General features: G+C 46.2%; 1 protein-coding gene across 1 annotated transcript in view; it reads right to left on the bottom strand.

The window, feature by feature from the left end:
* LOC115074190 (stabilizer of axonemal microtubules 1-like) overlaps positions 1–20,266 on the bottom strand; it is a 261,641-nt gene that overhangs the window by 149,361 nt on the left and 92,014 nt on the right. The window contains exon 2 of the mRNA XM_029573438.1: positions 18,018–18,108. The gene's annotated coding sequence lies outside the window, so the exon portion shown is untranslated. The remainder of the gene's footprint in view (positions 1–18,017; positions 18,109–20,266) is intronic.

Below are 20,266 nucleotides of genomic sequence, written 5' to 3' on the forward strand. Positions count from 1 at the left end.
ACCAGTGAAGAAACAATGCCATTATTATTATTATTATTAAAATCAACTAATAGAAAAAGCTCATCCAAGGACGGGGAAATACTGTGAAGTGTAGGAAGTGCGTATTTATTTATTTATTTATTTTTAATTTTTCTATACCGACGTTCCTGTAAAATATACATATCACATCGGTTTACAGTACAACTTAAATGTTCGCTCAGGGCGATACAAGGAACAGAGGTGGCAATTAACAGTAAAACGTGTAAAACGAGTAATGCAGATGTGGGTAGTAGAGAGTGCAGGCTACGCTTGGATGAACTGTGTGGTAGTAGAGAGTGGATAAACTATTCAGAGAGAGAGGCACAGCTGGAGAGTACAGCCAGAGAGAGGGGCAGAGCTCACTTTCCATATGTGGTTATAGAGAGTGGATTGAACAATACAGAGAGAGAGGGGTGGAGCTGAAGAGTACAGAGAATGAAAGGGGTGGAGTTCAATTCCTATACAGAGAGTGAGAGAGAAAGAGAGAGAGGGGCGGGGCTGGAGTACAGAGAGAGAAGGGTGGGGCTGAAGAGTACAGGGAACAAAAGGGGTGGAGCTCAATTCCTATACAGAGAGTGAGAGAGAAAGAGAGAGAGGGGCGGGGCTGGAGTACAGGGAGGGAGGGTGGAGCTCAATTTGCATACCGGCTATGCAGGTGTGGGGAAAATGTCCTCATTATTATAGTTAGATTACTTTAGAGCAGGGGATCTCAACCTGGAGTCTGTGGATAAGCGTCATGGGGTCTGTGGGCTGGGTGCAAAACATTTTTTGTGTGTATGTATTTATAGGCATTTATCTGTAGAGGGGGGTCTATAGCAAAGGTTAAGCACCAATTTTTAAGAGTAAACAGGTACAGAGAGATTAGTTGGGATTTGAAGTGCCTGAAAGGTGGAATATAAATCAAATAAATAAATCAGTGAGTCCATGGCACTCTTGTGACCCATACCACGGTGCTGTAAGCACTAGAGAATTCGTCTTCCACAGACATATAATAAATGTGCTAATTCAGACCCTTTGAATGTCTGTTGCCTTATGTCCAATTTACACACGCGCACAGATTTCCCTCCTTCGATATGAACCTTGAAGGAGTGTCCCAAGTTCTGGAAGGCCTTTAGATAATGGTGAACCTTGGGAAGGGAGCCCCTGCCATGCCCAGGGAGAGACCCCAGCCCCATCCCCACCCCTGCCGCTCCCCTCCGGAAGACATATGACCTTCTCCTAACACCAGCAGCTCCCAGGCCTCTTGCTGAGCTCCGATAAGAGAATTTTCTAAACAGAAAAATGGATTTTTCTTTTAGCTGCATGTACTGCTCAGCGAATGACCTCCTCTCAGCACTCACAAAGATTCTGGGGACAATTAGCATGCTGACTGGAAACTGGTTATCTGAGGGAAGCAGCCACAAGGCTCCTTAGGTCTTGAATGCCCCGATGGGAGGGAATAGAGAATTAAACCTGCCCTGGCTGTCTGCTCCTTTCAAAAGCATCTGAACGTGAAGGACACTTTTTCTATGACAAAGAAAGTTTATCAAATCGTCTGGAATCAATGAAAAGTGTTTGTTGTTCCAATTAAATTTAGAGCTAATTTTTGGGAGCAGAAAATTCTGCTTACACTACTGCCTAAGATGGAATTTCAAAAGGTCATATGACAAGTAGCGACCTACCTGACCTATGTAGAGTTGTGGCAAGCACTGAGCTGCTCTGCCAGACCCTGGATTTTGTACACAAGCACTCTGTTCTTTGCCTCATCTCATTACACTTTATTTGTAATTACTCCATAGATATTCTAACAGGTGCCCCTCTGTGTCAAATATGCACCCCCTCCCTGCACAGTAATTACACTGAACATATGGGAGGCAATAATCAAAAGCATTATTGGGGGTAAAACAGTGTTTTGACCTTGGCAATGGGCTTCTTGATTATTGCCCATCATGCATTTGGGTAAAATTACATGCAACTCCATATGTACTTTTACTCACATACAGGCCGATCCGGTGGAGCGCACTGTTACCCCGCGTTTGGACGCGTGTGTGACGCGTGTGTGACGCGCTAGCTCTACTCCTTATTCAGTAAGGGGTAATAGAGCATCGAAAACGCGCATCCAACCCCCCCGAAACTGATAGCGCCCGCAACACGCAAATAATGCATGTTGATGGCCCTATTAGTTATTCCTGCGCGATTCAGTAAGTAAAATGTGCAGCCAAGCCGCACATTTTACTTACAGAAATTAGTGCCTACCCAAAGGTAGGCGTTAATTTCTGCCGGCGCCGGGGAAGTGCACAGAAAAGCAGTAAAAACTGCTTTTCTGTACACCCTCCGACTTAATATCATGGAGGTCCTAAAAGTTTAAAATAATTAAAAAAAAAAAAAATTAAAAATGGGCCCGCGGCTCACGGGTTGAAAACCGGACGCTCAATTTTGCTGGCGTCCGGTTTCCAAACCCGTGGCTGTCAGCGGGTTTGAGAACCGACGCCGGCAAAATTGAGTATCGGCTGTCAAACCCGCTGACAGCCGATACATCAAAAAAGAGGCACTAGGGACGCACTAGTGCTTGTCCCCCCTGAATCGCGTGCACAGGAGAGTGGCCTGTGCGCATGCCGGGAGAGCGGACGCTCGCCCACTCTCCCGTGACCTTTACTGTATCGGCCCGATATTGTGGAAGCATTCCCAGGAAAAGGGGGAAGGGAGAATGGAACAATAAGAGTAGTTTTGTGCTGGAAAGCTCCGTGCCACAAAGGGTGGTGCAAATCCCTGTGCATGATTTTTCTTTAGGCAATAATCAAAGCAAAGCTACTGCCGCAGTTGTGCTACAATTATTGGTGCAAACACCGTGGATAAGAGTGCCCGTGTTTGACGATTTACCCCGTACTATTTATGTTGCTTGGATAAGCAGGAAGGCTCCTTAGTTGCAAAAGTGTGAAAGCAAAAGCCCAAGATCAATCGAGGTCGAGGGCTTAATTTGTAGACAAAAAGGAAGTGGAACTGATGTGAAGTGTGCAAAGGATTAGGGCTGGGTGTGCGCTCTCTCTCCCCCACCCCCTCCTCACTCCAAACACACTCGTCCTCCTCCTTATCCCAAGGATCCTCTATTTCCAGCCCCCACTAGTGCTAAACCGCACCATCTTTTGCCCTCCAGTGCTCACCCCCCTCCTTCTTTGTAGGCTGTCTGGAGGGAGGGGCTGGGAGAGAGCACCCTTGCCGCTCTGCCCCTTAAGTCTGAAAATAAATGGTGGAACTCGGTTCCAGGCTGTTCTCCGGCTGGATTCTATAGCACCGAGTCAGGAATGAGCAGACTAGATGGGTTGCTGGGTCCCGTCCTCCATCACAGGCTATGTTTCTATGTAACATAACATTTCTACATTTAAAGGGCACCTCTTAGCAGCAGCGTTCTCTATTTTTTGTTTTCCGGTGAGCACAGGTAGAGAACACAGTTTTTGCAATCTTGGTTAATATACAGAATGGATCTACATAATCAGCCCCACTAAGGGAATTCACGGCAACGCTGTAGTGTTTGTACAGCACCAAACGAATTCCCCACGAGTGCTGCAGGCACGAATAGTCTGCCTCAGAATTCGGTCCTTTTCTTCTGGCACATTTTGTAGCTTTTTCCGCATCCCATCCAGCAGTTGCCTTCCTCAGCATCATGCTGGACCATTAAATGGTTTCCCAGATACCACAGCGTGAAGCTTTCCTGCCAGTTATAATGCCTTCCTGGGCGGGTCAGTCCTCTGCAGCCCTGGGATCGCATTAGGCCCCGAGTGCTGTCATAGCCTGGGGGGATAACTTTGTACTAAAGCCTGTTTCCTTCATTTGGCGCTCCAGCAGGTCATTAGTGCTCACACGGGGCTTGTCACTGCCACACCAGGAAGCGCTGAGTTCTGCGGCTGCTGCTGCTAGAGAAAAAGAGAAGTGTCAGACAGTTCCCCTTCTCCATGGCTCGCACGTGCTCAATTAATAGACACAATAGAAGAAGGCCAGAGTCTCTTAGGAGTAGCCTAACAGTTTGGGGTACACTCCCCCTCCCCACTTTCATGTGGTTACTGGGGTTGGGGAGGAGGGGGCAGATATAAACCCCTCCATGTTTATATCTCCTGGCACTAATAAGACAGTGATAAAGTAGTGAGCACAGTATCTGCCTTTCTCTCCCCCCCTCCCCGGATGGTGCCTTGTTATGCTAACAAAGCTCCTCTCACTCAGTTACTCGCCATCCTGCTGCTGTCTCAGGTCCTCTAACTAACTGGAAGGGATGAAATGGAAAGTGCTCTGCACAGCTCACTCCCCCCTCCCCCCCCCCTCTGAGCAGAAGCTTAAACCACAGCAATTCTGAAAAAAAATAGAAAAGAGAAAAGGGGGGGGGGGGGGGGGGGAGGAAACGCAGCGGTTCATAGAGGATGAGCTTCAGGGACAGGATCACTAGGTGACACGTTAGGGTGCTCTGATCTGCTCAACCCTTTCTTTCCATTCTCTCGTGTCCCTTCACACCACATTACGGCTCTTCTCAGGCCAGTAACTGGCTACCAGCTTGGCTACTGGGGACCAGCAGATATGCATGGTCACTGGACAGACAGTGAGATCCTTTATCAAGGCTCTGGGTGTGGCACACTGTAGCACTAGTAAGAAAACATTTTGGAAAAAGGAAGAACAAAATGGAACAAGCGCCCTGGAATGCCGCAGAAAACGAGACGAGTTAGTTAGAGCCCCCCCGGGGTAACAAGTTTGTGGGTGAGCAGCTGTAAGGAGAAGGGTGCACATCAGTCTGTTCATCCGTCCCGCATCGGTGCACGGCAGGGCACAGCCGTCACCCCCCAAGAGCCTCATCATCCAGCATTTAAAACCAGACAGGCGCAACCTAGGGGTCGTCTAGCACATCCCGTTGCCCTGGGCAGCTCCTTCCATACAGCTCAACGCTATCTTCTCTGCGGGAAGCGGCCTCTGACCTGCTTGCAGCTGGTCCAGAAGACAGGCTGAGAGCTGGCGCCATCGCACAGGCTGGCGGGTGACAGGACACTGCACAGAGGCGCAGGCAGGAAGCGCCGAGGTCCTGCTCAGAAGTATAATTAGGGCTGTTGGATGCTGAAGGTTGATGCACATGACAGCTCAGGTGCACGTTAGCACGAACAAATGGCCGGACACTTTCTCAGCTGCTCTCACATTGCTTTGGAAATAACAAGGTGGTGGAGGGGGGGGGGAGAGGAGTCGATGGCAGGACCCGAGGCAGAGCAGCGCCTGTCTAGCAAGTTTAGGGCCATATTGCACCAAGCATTTTCTTCATAGGCACAAACGGGAGAAAAGCTTTAGTTTACGGAGCAAACTTCTTCTCACATTTCTGAACCTATAACTTAACAGTTTGTTTTTTAGGTTAAAAATACTTACATCACTCCCTGTAAACTAACACCGCGTCACCACTGGAAACCTATTTCTGTTTAAATTCATCCCAAAAAATGGCATACAACATACATCAATATGAAAAAGAGGGCAAAAAATAAACCAAAAAAAATCCTTCTCTCAGGCAGAAGAAATATGAAATAGTACTTTAGACATCCATGTGAAATCGCATGATGTAAAATAATTTAACATGCCATGGGCCAGATGTGCTAAGTCTCTTTCTCAGAGACATAAAATGGAGTAAGCTCATTAATACAACTGACCCTAAGCATTTCAACTAAATGTTTTTATCAAGTAAAATTTGACTACAGTTCAGTTCACTTGGCTACAGGGGTCAAATTGCCTGGCTCCAGTTCTGCAAGGAGAACAAGAGACCCTGCACCTAATATCCCCAGGAGCTGCCCTTCAGCAGAGGAGATTCAGGCCCAGCTCTCCTCGTAAACAAAATCAGCAAACTGATCTTGCAGAGCACGGGCTGGGCCAGCAGGGGAAGAAAAGGTAAAGTCCTTCAAAGTCTTAGGCTTCTTGCAGAGGTTTTCTGCTTCTTCGGTAAAAGAAACTCAGGGCCCAAGTCAGCCATTGTTCAGAAATAAATCCTTTTACTGAACGCTTGATTGAAGATGAAAAAAAAAAAGTCACAAAGGGTGCACTTTAGAACTGCGCACTTCAGCACAGAAAACATTGTTCCAGAACAAAATCACAAACACAGTCAATGATAAATCTGCAACTCCCTGGCAACAGGTACTCTTCACCAGGGACTCTCCCTGGCCACTTGCCCCAGTAGTACCTGCAAGCTGTGGGCAGACTCATTCTCAGAAGGAAAGGGGAACGCCTAAGAGAATTTGGAAGCTCCTAGGCTGATGCACTCCTGAAAGCAGCAGCTTTCTGGCGGTCTTCCTTCTGACTAACTCACTCTCTCGGACAGATGAGGAGTATGGAACTATACCCCCTCTTGCTAGAGACCCCTTCTCTAGTTCCTATGAGTACCTCAGGATTCCTCACGTGGGCCGACAAGACAACCATCCCCGATCCCAAGGGGTCTGGGAATCCCATCCTCTCACAACAGGAGACAGGAAGGAAGGACAAGAACTCAAAGCAAAGCCCCGCGCCAAATGGGTTCACGAGGACCCCCCCCAATGTAATAAGGTGGGGGTTAAAAGCTGGGGGTTAAGACCCATGCAGGTTAAAAAAAATGTTTAACTCCCGATGCAGTGAGCTAACGCCTCGGGAGTTAAAAAAAAGTGCACCGAGTGGAAAAGATGCTCATGAACCTGAGTTTAAATGTGATCTCGGCACAAGCTGACCACACATTTTAACTAGGGAGGAGCAGGAGGCCTGAGACTTGAGCAGAGGAGAGAGCTGGAGGGTGAGGGTGGGGGGTAGGCGGGAGAGGGTAATGGACAGGTGGGGATTAGAGACAGAGAGGGGGGTACAGCATGGATGTTATTAAGAGTTAGAGATGGAAGACTGAGCGTGTGGGACCAGCGGAAAGAGAGAGAGAGCATGCTGGCTGGTGGGATGGGGAGAGTTTATAGAACAGCTGCTGAGAAGGTGGGGATGGAGTGAGAGAAGCTGCTGAGGAATTGGCTGGGTGGAGAGAGAGAGAGAGGGTGCTGGATGGATGAGGGTAGGGTAGAAAGAAGGGATGCTGGCACTGCAGAAAAATGGCAAAAAAGACTGGGGTGGTGCTAGTATGCTAGGCAGGGGGTGCTCATATAGGGGGAATGAGGCCCCGGGGGAGGGGGGCATGTTGGTTGGCTGATCAAGGAAGAAAAGCTATGGCTGTGCTGTCCAGACTTCTTGCCAGGGAGGCGCTGCACGCTCAGGAAGGAAGGAGCATAGCAAGGTCATCGTAAATATGCCATGACTTGGCCGTGCACCTTTCAGCAGACCCGGGAGAAGAACCCCTGTGGCGGGACCGGGAGAGGAACCGCTTTCATTGCGATTGGCCCAGACAGGAGGTGCCGCTGTGGTATTCCACCATCCAGGAGGAGCTATCACCCTCATCCCCCAGCCCAGGAAGGGTTCTGCTGTCACTGGATCCAGCTGCTGCCCGCCTGGGGGAAAAGAAGTGGAGAAGTAGGGGTAGGGAATGAATGGGCAGAGAGGCCAGAGGAAGAGAGAGAATGATGAGATGGGGAGGGGACAAAAGTTGGGAGAATAAAGGCATAAGAACATGCCATACTGGGTCAGACCAAGGGTCCATCAAGCCCAGCATCCTGTTTCCAACAGTGGCCAATCCAGGTCACAGGTACCTGGCAAGTACCCAAAAACTAAGTCGATCCCATGCTACTGATGCTAGTAATAGCGGTGGTTATTCCCTAAGTCAACTTGATTAATAGCAGTTAATGGACTTGTCCAAGAACTTATCCAAACCTTTTTTAAACCCAGCTACACTAACTGCACTATCCACATCCTCTGGCAACAAATTCCAGAGCTTAATTGGCGTTGAGTGAAAAAGAATTTTCTCCGATTAGTTTTAATTGTGCTACTTGCTAACTTCATGGAATGCCCCCTAGTCCTTCTATTATCTGAAAGAGTAAATAACAGATTCACATTTACCCATTCTAGACCTCTCATGATTTTAAATACCTCTATCATATCCCCCCTCAGCCGTCTCTTCTCCAAACTGAACAGCCCTAACCTCTTCAGCCTTTCCTCATAGTGGAGCTGTTCCATCCCCTTTATCATTCTGGTCGCCCTTCTCTGTACCTTCTCCATCGTAATTATATCTTTTTTGAGATGCGGCGACCATAATTGTACACAGTACTCAAGGTGCGGTCTCACCATGGAGCGGAACCGAGGCATTATGACATTTTCCGTTCTATTAACCATTCCCTTCCTAATAATTCCTAACATTCTATTTGCTTTTTTAACTGCTGCAGCACACTGAGCCGACGATTTTAAAGTATTATCCACTATGATGCCTAGATCTTTTTCCTGGGTGGTAGCACCTAATATGGAACCTAACATCCTGTAACTACAGCAACGGTTATTTTTCCCTATATGCATCACCTTGCACTTATCCACATTAAATTTCATCTGCCATTTTGACGCCCAATCTTCCAGTTTCACAAGGTCCTCCTGCAATTTATCACAATCTGCTTGTGATTTAACTACTCTGAATAATTTTGTATCATCTGCAAATTTGATTACCTCACTTGCTGTAATAAAAAGAAAAAGTTGAACAAACAAAACATGTTAAAATAAAAGAGATGAGCAAACTTTAAAAAATACAAAAATAAAGGGAAAGCTAGAACAATGAGTGAAAACAGTGAAAACCCACATAAAATACTGGGCAGGGCAGGATGGAATTTTTCCTTACTCCTACAAATTTCGGCTGGCACCTGAATTTTATGAAAAATGTTCTACTCTTTAGCATTTGTCGGTGGTATGTGGCCTGTCTGTCTCTGGGTGGCATGTGTGCCCTGGTCTCTGTCGCTCTCTGACTGGGTGTGGTGTGTCTTTGTCTTGAGGGTATGTGTTATCTGTTTCTGTGTGTGTCTGCCTCAGTGTGGGATGTGTACGTGTGACTGCTCCTTTCAGCAACTTGATGAGAAACCAAATAGGGGCTTTGAGCTAGTGATTAGCAGTGTGGCTGCCTGGTGCCTTGGCAACTGCTTCAAAAATTGATTGGCTGGCAAGAGAATTTGACACCAGGCCAGGAAGAGAGTGAGCGAGAATGTGTGTGTGTGTGTGTGTAAGTGTGTAAGTGTGTGTGTGTGTGTGTGTGTGTATTAAATGATGTAACCAAATTCAAGGGGATCCCAACCAATTTCATGGACGGAATGGGGGTTGTGGCTGAAAACGTTTGCTCACTTCTTTGCTAGGCATGGAGGGGAGAGAGGAGAATACTGTGAGGGGAGGGGGGATAAGGAGATGCTGGACAGGGAGAAACAGGGGATGCTGGGCACTATGGGGAGAGGCAGGGCTGGATTTAAGAGTTTTGTGCCCATAGGCGGGTTGGACAGTGGGAGGTGAGAGACCCGAAAGATGGAAAGGGGAAGATACTCCCTTATCTTCATTCACCCCCCCAAAGTGCCGTAGCAGCGCCCCTCTGAAGTGGATTTCTAGAGCAGGCTCCTCCTTGGCACAGTTGCACTCTTTTTTTTTTGGCCTGGGTATTTGATGCCTTCAAAGTGTGGCACCCTAGGCAATTGCCTATGGCTAAATCCAGGCCTGGGCAGAGGGCAAAGAGAAGGAAGAGATTTGGGGGTGGGGGGGGGGGGGGGGGGTGCTGGGCCAGAGCACTGTGCTGGAGCTGCCACCGGTAGGTAAGTCTCTGGTCTCGAGACAACCTTTTCACACCACAGCACAAAAGTCTCATAAGCCGCTCTGAGGCTGTTTGCTTTTTATAAAGAGCAGTCAAAGCTTCGGGGGATGCTGTGAAAATGGCAACTCGTCATATTTAAACAACTCGCCCCTCTCTGCCGCTTGGGAGGAGGAGGGGAATGGGTAGGAAAACAAGACACAGTGTCTCAGAAGTCATTCCTATAAAAACTCTTATCATCTATTGATTCTCTCTCTTCACAGCGTCTGTTCTGTCGGTCTGTCTCGCTGTATCGGTCTTACAATGCATTTAACCTTCCACCAGACAGACTAAGCAGCTTGTAATAGAAATATATTGTCCCAGAGACACAGGATATTGATGGACGCAGGGCCTCAGGGATTGCACAGCCTGAATCCATCTCTGTGGAGCATTCCCTCTCCCTACCTCCCCCCCCCTCCCTTGAAAGGAAGTTGCCCTGAAGAGCTCGAGAGAGGGGGGGAAAAAACAAAAAAAAGGCACTGGATAAAGGCAGCCCATGGACTATTGTGTGATATGTGACCTGCCACGAATAAATTAATTAGAAGAGAACACGTACGGAAAAAAAAAAAAAAAAGAGAGCCTTGAAAAGCTAAAATAAAGCTAAAAATAAAAAGAACGATGGTGACGCAAGCAGCAGGAACCGTGGGCTGGCTTAGTCCAGATACTGAGAAGAGGATCCTGCCTCTGAAGACGAAGACATGGTCAGAAGCCTTCCTGTCCATCCTGGGGCTGCAGCTGCACAACTGATTTCTCCACGGGCCATCGGCTTTGCTGGCAATTTTGGATGCTCTTCAAGGCTTCAGGGACGCCTGCCCCGTTTACCTTGTCTATGGGGCGGTTATTTCAGCTGGGATGGGAGTGGCAACCCCTGCTGGATGGGAAGAGCTGGACCTTGGGTGGCAAGAGAAATGGACTCTCACTCCTTTGCACGCTTTCACGCCAGACTTTATGATCCGCACGTCATGGGTCGTCTTTGTCACCCGTGGGCTGGAAGCCACCGCATAGATTCAAACAGGAGTTGAGGCAGGCAGTGATATGTGCTAAGGCACATTGGCCCCCAAAATAGGAAATCAAATTTCTTTTAAATGAAAAAGCCTTTTTTTTTTTTTGCAGGGCCAGATTTAAGATGTGTGCAACCATTGGTAAAGTGCAATGGCGGTGCCAGTTTATGGTCCTAAAGCAAGCAAAAGCAGGTTCCTTTTTGGCCTGGAGACTGAGTGCCTTCAAAATCTGGTGCCCTGGCCTAGACAGTTGCCTATTCCTAAATCCGGGCTGGCTTTTTTTTCTTTTGTCCTTTCCTCAGGTTATAGTGCTGTATCGTCCCATCTTGGTATTGAAGAAAGTGAACAGGGCAGGGCCCTCAAGGCTCCTTGTTTTCGTATGGAGACTCTCCGATCAATCATTGCTGCAGTGCGCAAGGGGGATTTCTTGGCGTCCCTGGACCTCACAGAGGCATACTTGCACATAGGCATCCGGTCTGACCATCAGATGTTTCTGAGGTTCCAGATCCTCAGAAGGCATTTCCAATTTTGTGCCCTGTCTTTTGGACTAGTGACAGCTCCCTGGACAGTGACCTCCCTGGTCACTGCACATTGTAAATAAGTTACCTCTCTAAATTTTTTACGCTGCTATCCTTGTCTCCTTCCTCCCCCAGTTCTACAACCTTGTTTTATTGTAACTTTTGCTTCCTTCGCACTTGTTAAAAGAACAGTTTTTGCACCCCCTGTTATAGGTAAACCGGCATGATATGATCTTATCATGAATGCCGGTATAGAAAAACCTTAAATAAATAAATAAATAAATAAATAAATAAATAAATAAATAATTAATAACACCGTATAACTCAGTGAAGTTCATTTCAGCACGGTTATGTTTTAAGTTCTGCATCCTGGTGCCTGTGAGCCATATCAGATCCAAGAGTGTTCAAACAGGGTCAAAGGCCAGGAATTCCCTCACAATCCTGCAACCTCAGTCCATTGGCAGGACACGGGAAGACGGCCCCTTGCACGGAGCACAGTCCCCAGGACTTTAAATTCAATGAGGTGGCAAACGTTCTTTCATTTCCCTTTTATCTTCACTGCCTCTAGCCCAGCCTGCCCTAACTAAGCTTTATTTACAGAGTGTAATAAATCAGTTTGGCTATAACTTATGGCGATGTTCAGCCACTGCGCCTTGGAACTGCAACAGAGGTGAAAGTGGTTCCGCTCTTAAAACCAGAGCCGGTCCTTCCCGAATTACGGAGGGCTCGTGCTGCTCTGCATAGGGGTCTCAATAAATAAAACAACAAATTACAGAGTCACAAAAAAAAAAAAAAAAAAGAAAGAGTTCTGGCTGCTTTTGGGTTTTGCCTTAGAAGACCTTCATAGGCTTCAGCTTCTAAGAAGCCATTACCCTTCCTTCCCTCCCCCCCCCCAAAAAAAACAAACCACAAGCCACCACAGCCATTCCCGAGCCACTTCAGCAAATGGCGCACTGGCACCGGTCTGCTAGCCCTTCCAACAAATCATGTAAGTGAACAGGTTTCATCAAAAGAGATAATAGGCTTACACAGCACATTATTTAAGCAAAAAGGACAGGCAATTGAGCTCTGCAGACTAATTAGATTAAGTTGATGAGCTCATCAGTAATGTGTGTAATTAAGATCAAGAGCTAATTCCGGGCTGTTTCATGCCATACATTACACCGAATCATGCCTTGGGCATGCACAGTGCTGCTGGGCTGGAAACCGAGGGCTGCCTCCCTTGTCTGGGCTGGGGGTCCCTGGTAGGGTTAAGAGAACATTCGGTCACCTGCTTTATAATTAAAGTTTCTGGGTCTAACTTCAGGCTCCCCAACCCACACCTAGCCAACCATGCACTCTCACGCCTACTGCATGGTTGCAGTCAGTAAGAAAGCTTCCTAAATTTGGAGAAAAGTTTCCCTGCCCAGTGAAAGAAGGAATTCTGAGGCAACTGCGTTCAACGCATGAGACAGGCAACATCCAAAGGACCCAAAGAATTTAGATTTGGATCAGAGCCAAGTTACAGTGGGCCTAGGTGTACAGATGGGAGCTGGGACTGGCATGAGCTAAGCAGAACTGAATCACAATTGACTCGCCCATCTCTACTTCATGGTTTTGACTATAAGGTTCCAATTTGCCCAGTGCCTTGTGCCAAGGAGTCACCAATCTGTGCAAAGTCCTTGGGTCACTGTCTTCACATCCGGCCAGCAGTGTGTGGGAGAGTGCAGAGCTAAGCAGAGGCAAATCCTAATGAAAAGGAATAAACCAACAGAGTACGTCAGACAGAAGAAGCCCTGACCAAGTATTTCTCTGCCCTAGGCCACATATATTCCGCTATTACTCCAGTATTCAATGGGTAAACATTGCATCAGGACAAGCTAAGGAGGTAAAGTTTCTAGATGAAATAAATGACTGCTTCATGGAGAAACTGGTACATGAACTAAAAAGGGGGTGAAGGAGCTATTTTATACCTAATCCTTATTAGAGCACATGATTTGTTTGAAGAGATAATGGTGTTAGGGCCACTAGGCAATAGTGTTCATAACATGATCACATTTAACATGATAACTGGAGGGAGATGCTAAGGAATTCTACTGCAACAGCATTTAACTTTCAAAGGGGAGATTATGAGAAAATGAGAAAAATGGCCGGGAAAATATTGAAAGGAGCAGCTGCAAAGGTCAAGAGTTTACTTCAGGTATTGACGTTGTTTAAAAATACCATCTCGGAAGCCCAGACAAGATGTAATTCACACATTAAAAAACGTGGAATGAAAGTCAAACAATTGCTGGCATAGTTAAAAGGTGAGGTGAGAGAGAGGGTATTCTAGCCAAAAGAACATCCTTCAAAAAATGGAGAAGGGATCCCAAATGAAGAAAACAGGAAACAGTATAAGATTGACAAGTTAGATGCAAAGCATTGATAAAGAAGGCAAAGAGAGAATTTGAAAAGAAGCTTGTCGTGGAAGCCAAAACTCATAGTAAAACCTTTTTCAGGTACATTTGAAGCAAAAGGTCTGCGAGGGAGTCAACTGGACCATTAGATGATCGAGGGGGTAAAAGGGGCACTAAGGGAGGACAAGGCCATAGTAGAGAGATTGAATAAATTATTTGCTTCAGTCTTTACTGAGGAAGATATAAGGCAAATACTGTGCCAGAAGTGATATTTAAAGGTGATGATTCAGAGGAACTGAAACAAATTTTAATGAACCTGGAAGATGTAAATGGGCAAATTGACAAAACTAAAGAATAGCAAATCACCTGGATCAGATGATATACATCCCAGAGTGCTGAAATAACTGAAAAATGAAATTGCATACCTGTAAAACTGTAATCTATAAACTATTATTAAAATTGGTATCTGAAGATTGGAAGGTGGCCAATGTAAAATATAAAAAGGGTTCCGGGGTGATCCAAGAAACAACAGACTGGTGAGCCTGATGTCAGTGCCAGGAAAAATGGATGAAAGTATTCTAAAGAACAAAATTATTGAACTTATAGATAGACTTAAGTTTAATGAGACATAGTTTAATGGATTTATCAAGAGAAATCTTGCTTCACTAATTTGCTACATTTTTTTGAAGGTGTGAATAAACATGTGGATAAAGGTGAGCCCGTTGATTATAGTATATCTGGATTTTCAGAAAGCAATTGACAAAGTATCTCATGAGAAATTCTTGAGGAAATTAAAAAATCATGGAATAGGTTGCAATGTTCTGTTGTGGATTGAGAACTGGTTAAAAGATAGAAAACAGAAAATAGGTCTAAATGGTCAATTTTCTCAATGGAGAAAGGTGAATAGTGGAGTGCCCCAGGGATCTGTACTGGGACCACTACTTGTTAACATATTCATAAATAAATAATCTAGATATGGGAACAAGTGAGGTGATCAAATTTACTGATGATACAAAATTATTCAAAGTTATTAAATCACAAGAGGATTGTGAGAAATTGCAAGAGGATCTTGCGAGATTGGGAGACTGGGCATCCAAATGGCAAATGACATTTAATATGGACAAGTGAAAAGTGATGCACATAGGGAAGAATAACCTAAATTATAGCTACACAATGCGAGGTTCTAATTTGGGAGTTACCAGCCAGGTAAAGGATCTAGGCATCATCATGGATAATGCATTGAAATCCTCTGCTTAGTGTGTGGCAGCGGCCAAGAAAGCAAATAGAATGCTAGGAATCATTAGGAAAGGAACAGAGGATAAAACAGAGAATATCATAATGCCTCTGTATTGCTTCATGGTGCAACTGTACATTGACTATTGTATGCAGTTCTGGTCACCACATCCCAATAAAGACATAGCAGAAACAGAAAACGTATTGAGAAGGGTGACCAAAATGATAAAATTCGGAGAAGAGATAGCCGAGCAGAGATATGAAAGGAGGTCTTTAAAATAATGAGTGGAGTGGAACAGGTAAACTCAAATATGTTGTTTATTCTTTCAAAAAGTACAAAAACTAGAGGACATTCATTGAAGTTACTAGGTGATTAAGACAAATAGGAGAAAATAGTTTTTTACTCAACACATATTAAACTCTGGAATTCATTGCCAGAGGATGTGGTGAAAGCTGTTAGTGTAGTTGGTTTAAAAAACTTTAGACAAGTTCTTTGAGGAAAAGTCCATAAACCATTATTAAGGTGGACTTGGGGAAATTCACTGCTTATCTGTTGTCCTTTTGGGATCCTGCCAGGTACTTGTGACCTGTATTGGCGACTGTTGGAAACAGGGTACTGTGCTGGATGGACCTTTAGTCTGATCCAGGAGGGCAAATCTTATGTTCTTATGGTTTGAAAATTACATCCCCCGCCCCCATGAAAGTATACATTTTTAGGGTCTGTGAACCGATGCATCACATAATTGATGCCCCAGGGTGAGACATCATCTGTTGTCATAATATTATTAAAATCAAAGCAACACATAAAAGTCGGAATTGTCACTGTTTGCACCCTTTGGGCGTGATGCAACCGAGGTGGGCGCCTTGTCCCGGCTCTGCAGACAGACAATATTTATTTTAGAGAAACAGCCCACGAGCTCTGCGCTCTTTGTGCCATGATCGTCAGGTACGTCTGCCCTCTTATCTATTCTCCGCTTCATCCTCGCCCTTTGCTATTTCATATCTGATCTCGCCTCATGGCCGGCGCCTTCTCTCTCGTTCCGAACAGCTCTAATGCTGGTTCCCATCCTCTCTTCTGCTTTTTTTTTTTTTTTATTCTTCCTTCTATTATCTAATCTCGCTAACCTTTCTCTTCCTTTTGCTAAATTGATTCTCAGGGAAATCTCTTTTTTTTTTTTCTTTCACTGGGAATGGTGCGCGTTCCATTTGAGTGGCTTTTTGTCTGTCCTTTTGTTGTTTTCTGCCCCTGCCTCCTCTTTTCTTTTCATTTGCCTGAGCTGCTGGTCCTACACTTATTCCATGCCATTCCCCTTAAGTCCTCTTCCCCCCACCATGCCGTCTCCATCTTCTTTAGTGTAGTGTTGGATAAATAAATAAATAAACCTATCTATCTATTTCTACCCCTCTCCACCTCTGCAAAGTGCTGAGCATTCACACAGCATGGCACTTTACTGAGGTGGGTTAGGGGAGATGGCCCCAGGTGAGAGGCGGATTTTATTAAGACACTGAGTGCTTTGATTAGAAGGACAAAAGGTTGGTATTTCATTTTTAGCGGGGTCCTCCGGTGATAAAAATCTCTTCTGTAATGCAGAGCTCCAGTGTGCAACTAGCCTGCAACCTACCGCGGTTCATAGATGCAGTTTACCCGCTAAAGTGACTTGGGGAGAGTCCTCCATGTGGCTGGCTAACTGCCAGAGGATAGCAGCTCCCAAAAGCAACACATCCTGCACCTTGTATTCTATTGCCACTCAGCAGTAGCCCAGTGTGAAAAGACACAACCATTACCAGTGCACCACATGCTTTACTTACTGCAGGGCCACCCAGAGGACCTCAGCAGTGGGTGCCGCAAAGGGCCACTCATTTGCTTTATGTGGGGGACATTCCTCAACCCGGGAATGCCCTTGGAGAGAAGGGGGGGTACCCAGTCAAGAAGAAACGTGGTCTCCCCCAGCCACGGGGCTAGAGCTAACCCCTGCAGGACGGCAGCTGCCGAGCGCCGTGCAGCCCCCGCTCTCCCGTGTGTTGGTTCTTGCTGTCTTACTTAATTTGCAGTTGCATTAGAAGCCAGCAGGAAGGGGGAGGGAGGCTCAGCATGGGAAGATTTGCTGGTTGGCAGGGTCTGCAATTGCAGATGAACCTCTGAAATTAAAGTGTAATAAGGTCCCGTGTCCACAGTCGATTTATTTTTCATAAGGTCAGCGGTGTCCTCCTCTATTAAATATTTACTTCTAGGCGAATTCTTTGCAAAGAACAATTATTTCTAACAAGTTTCTCACCAGCTCAGACCTCTCCCAGCCAGCCACCCCGGGCTTCAAAGAGCCCCCCTACACATTCACCGCAACCTCACGAGGCACCAGCAATGCGTGCCCAAGTTCTGGCTTTCCGGATAACCGAGCTGTGCAAAATATAAGCCGGTTCTCACACGAAACATATGCAAATATGCCTGATGAATATTCGTGCTGGCAATCACGCAAACCACGGCGGTTTGCGGCCCTGGAGGAGCAGACTGGCATCCCTCTGTTTTGCATAGCCCTCGCAACCTCATCATTTACATGAACACGGAACGATTCTGCCAAGACCTTGCAAGCCCTGCCACAGAACACTTCACCTTTCTACTAAGTCTGCCGCTCTCTCTGAAATGTGCCATAGGGGCATCCAAGCGTTGAGCAAAAAAACTTGCTGTTGCATGGCGTCTACACTATGTTACAGGCACATCCACCTTCCTTTCCAGGAAGTTGTCGGCAACACTCAACCCTTATTCAGTCACTACTAGTCTATGGCGGACATGTTACGGGCCACTCGGCCCTTTCTACAAAAACCCCACTGCTGTTTCATGGTGGATGTGTGACAAAGAAAGACGCAGCCCTTCTACAGAGTCTCTGCTGTTTCACAGTAGGCGAGTCAGGCTGACTTGGAAGAACGTCAGAGCGTGTGACCAGGTGGCAGTCCTGTAGGTTTTCTAGGGCATCTTTCTAGGGCTCTCTGCTTTCCTTACAGATTTTTTTTTCTTTTGAAATGAAGAAAGTTAAACTATATTATGCTATCATCTTTTCTCAATGTGAAATGAGTAATAATTAAAAAAAAAAAAAAAAAGGCCATTATCGATCCAGCCTGCCCCCTGGCCCAACAGAAAGGTCACAAAATGTACAACGCAAGGTAGTATTTTAAGAGCCTGCCTTACCTGTGTAGGTCCTGCCTGCCACAGGCACACGCTCTGGGAACAACAGGAAAATGGCTCACTTCACCGTGACAGATCTCAGTTCTGGAAGGAGCTGGGGAACAAGAATAGAGAAGAGAAAAATATAACCAGGGCCAGCCAAGGGGTGGATTTTCTTCTAGTTGCGAGTCAAATTCTTAGGGACCTACATCCAAGCTTCCCCAGAGCTGCAAACTCCCTTTCCAGATCGCATTACAGCTTATTGCCATCTGTTGAAAGTGGGTCAGTGGTTTTAGAGGGTCCTGAAAGAAAACCACCTCTAAACTGAACTCATGGTTAAGGGAGGGTGGCACCAAGCACAGCGCTCCCAGCAAAGAGGGGAGCACAGGCCATCACCGGGAGGAGGGATCACTGTGCTGGGGAAGGAGCCACAGACATGAAGGTCTGCCTATGGGGTGGCCCCACTCTTGCAGTGGCCCTGCATGCAGGGACCTGTAGATCCTGTCTCTCAAAACACTGAAACTACAGACCCTACATGCAAATAGGTGGACAACCAGGGCTCGCTCGGCCTCTCCCCATACACGTGGAGCTAAATGATAACCCTACCTGGGTGCAGCAGTGCTGTAAAGCTGATGACGGAAAGTCGATATTGGAGACACAGAGAAAAGTGAGGAGTATTTTTACATTAATTAATTGTTTTTATGTGTAAGAAGAAAAACTTAGTTTGACATTTTGGGGATCAGTGATTAGAACCTGGGGAAATAACAGATCGTGAGCTGCTTATCCTGGATATGAGTGCACCATAAATCTTTTTTTTTAATTGGCTCTTGTTAGAAATGGCTGTTGATGCATAAAAGTTCATTTCAAATCTACAGTGCATAGATTTCTAGGTATCATAGGTGTTTTAATTCGTTCTAGTGGTTTGTACAGGCAGTATGGGACCAAGTTTGGATTTTGCAAATCCTCTCCCCTTGCCTTCCAGTTCACGGTGTTCCTGTTAAAATCTTCACTTAGAATAAAAGGGTTGTGGCCTGATCCACTTTCCTAGACAGGTAGAAAATTAGGTTAACGGCACGCTGAAAGCTGTGGTCATTTTGCTAAAAGCATTTTTTCTAATGCACCAGTGGGCTTAGTCACACAATAGTATGTGTGTTGGATTTGTACTGGGAATGACGGAGTAAAAGAGAAAAGGATGCACATTATGACGGAAACTAAAAATGGGCACTGGGCACCCAACCACACATGTATATGGGTGCGCGGCCAGGCGCGCTGAAATGTTATATTGTGTGCACGAGTACGGGCGCGCGTTATAAAACAGGTCAGGCGGGTGTATGTGTGCTGTTAAATTTAAGAGTGTACGGGCACGGCAGGGAAATATCGGTTATGGGACGCAAAAGTGAGGGAAATTTATAACAGGCGTGCATCCAGGCCATGACCAGTTTCACCAGTTTGCCCAGTCCATAGCTAGGTCCTCAAGGCCCCCCTGGTTCTGTAGCCTGCACTCCCCCCCCCCCCCCCCCCCCCCCCCCCAGTTCGTATGTGGCTAGAAATTGTTTAATTCTGACTTAAACTTCATTTCCAGCAGAAATAAAGTTGTGCTGAAATGGACCTGGATGAGCAGCCAGGCGCGAGGCTACATGCGCGCATCTCTTTTGTCCCTGCCCCCGTGCGAGATATTCGTGCATCGGTACTCGTGCGCTCATGTGCGTGCTTTGGAAAATCAGGTGGACATGCACACGTGCTAGATGCAAGCCCATCTCTTGGTTCTGGCGTGCATATGGCTTTTAAAATTCACCTTTATACATAGTAACACTTTGACATAAAGAAAGTTCTTTTTAATATTCAAAACATGAGAAAAAAAGGAGAAACGGCACAAAAGCAGAAATACAGATAAGAGTCAGATTGTAGTAAACAATTATCCACGATTCCAGTGATTGCAAATTATCCAGCCCTGCAGAGGGCAGCTGCCCAGGAGACTCAGAATCCTTCACCCAAACGCTGCCACCGTGTAAAATCTCCAACTCGCCAGCAAAGAAGAACGGCAGCTTTGCAAGCCTAAAATGTAAATACTGAAGTCAGCACCTGCTCTTCCTGGGACAGCTACCTGCCATCTGGGGATGGGGGCCTCCTAGCATGGACAATTCACTCCAGCGGAGGGGGCAGGTTGCCAGTGGTAGGGCTGGGAGGAGAGCGCTGGCAGTCACTAATTTGGCAAGGTGGGTAAATCACTCGATGTGCTTGCATTTCCCAAGAAAATTCAGATCATTAGACAG

The sequence above is a fragment of the Rhinatrema bivittatum genome, chromosome 12 (genome assembly GCF_901001135.1).
Source record: "Rhinatrema bivittatum chromosome 12, aRhiBiv1.1, whole genome shotgun sequence".
NCBI lineage: Eukaryota > Metazoa > Chordata > Amphibia > Gymnophiona > Rhinatrematidae > Rhinatrema > Rhinatrema bivittatum.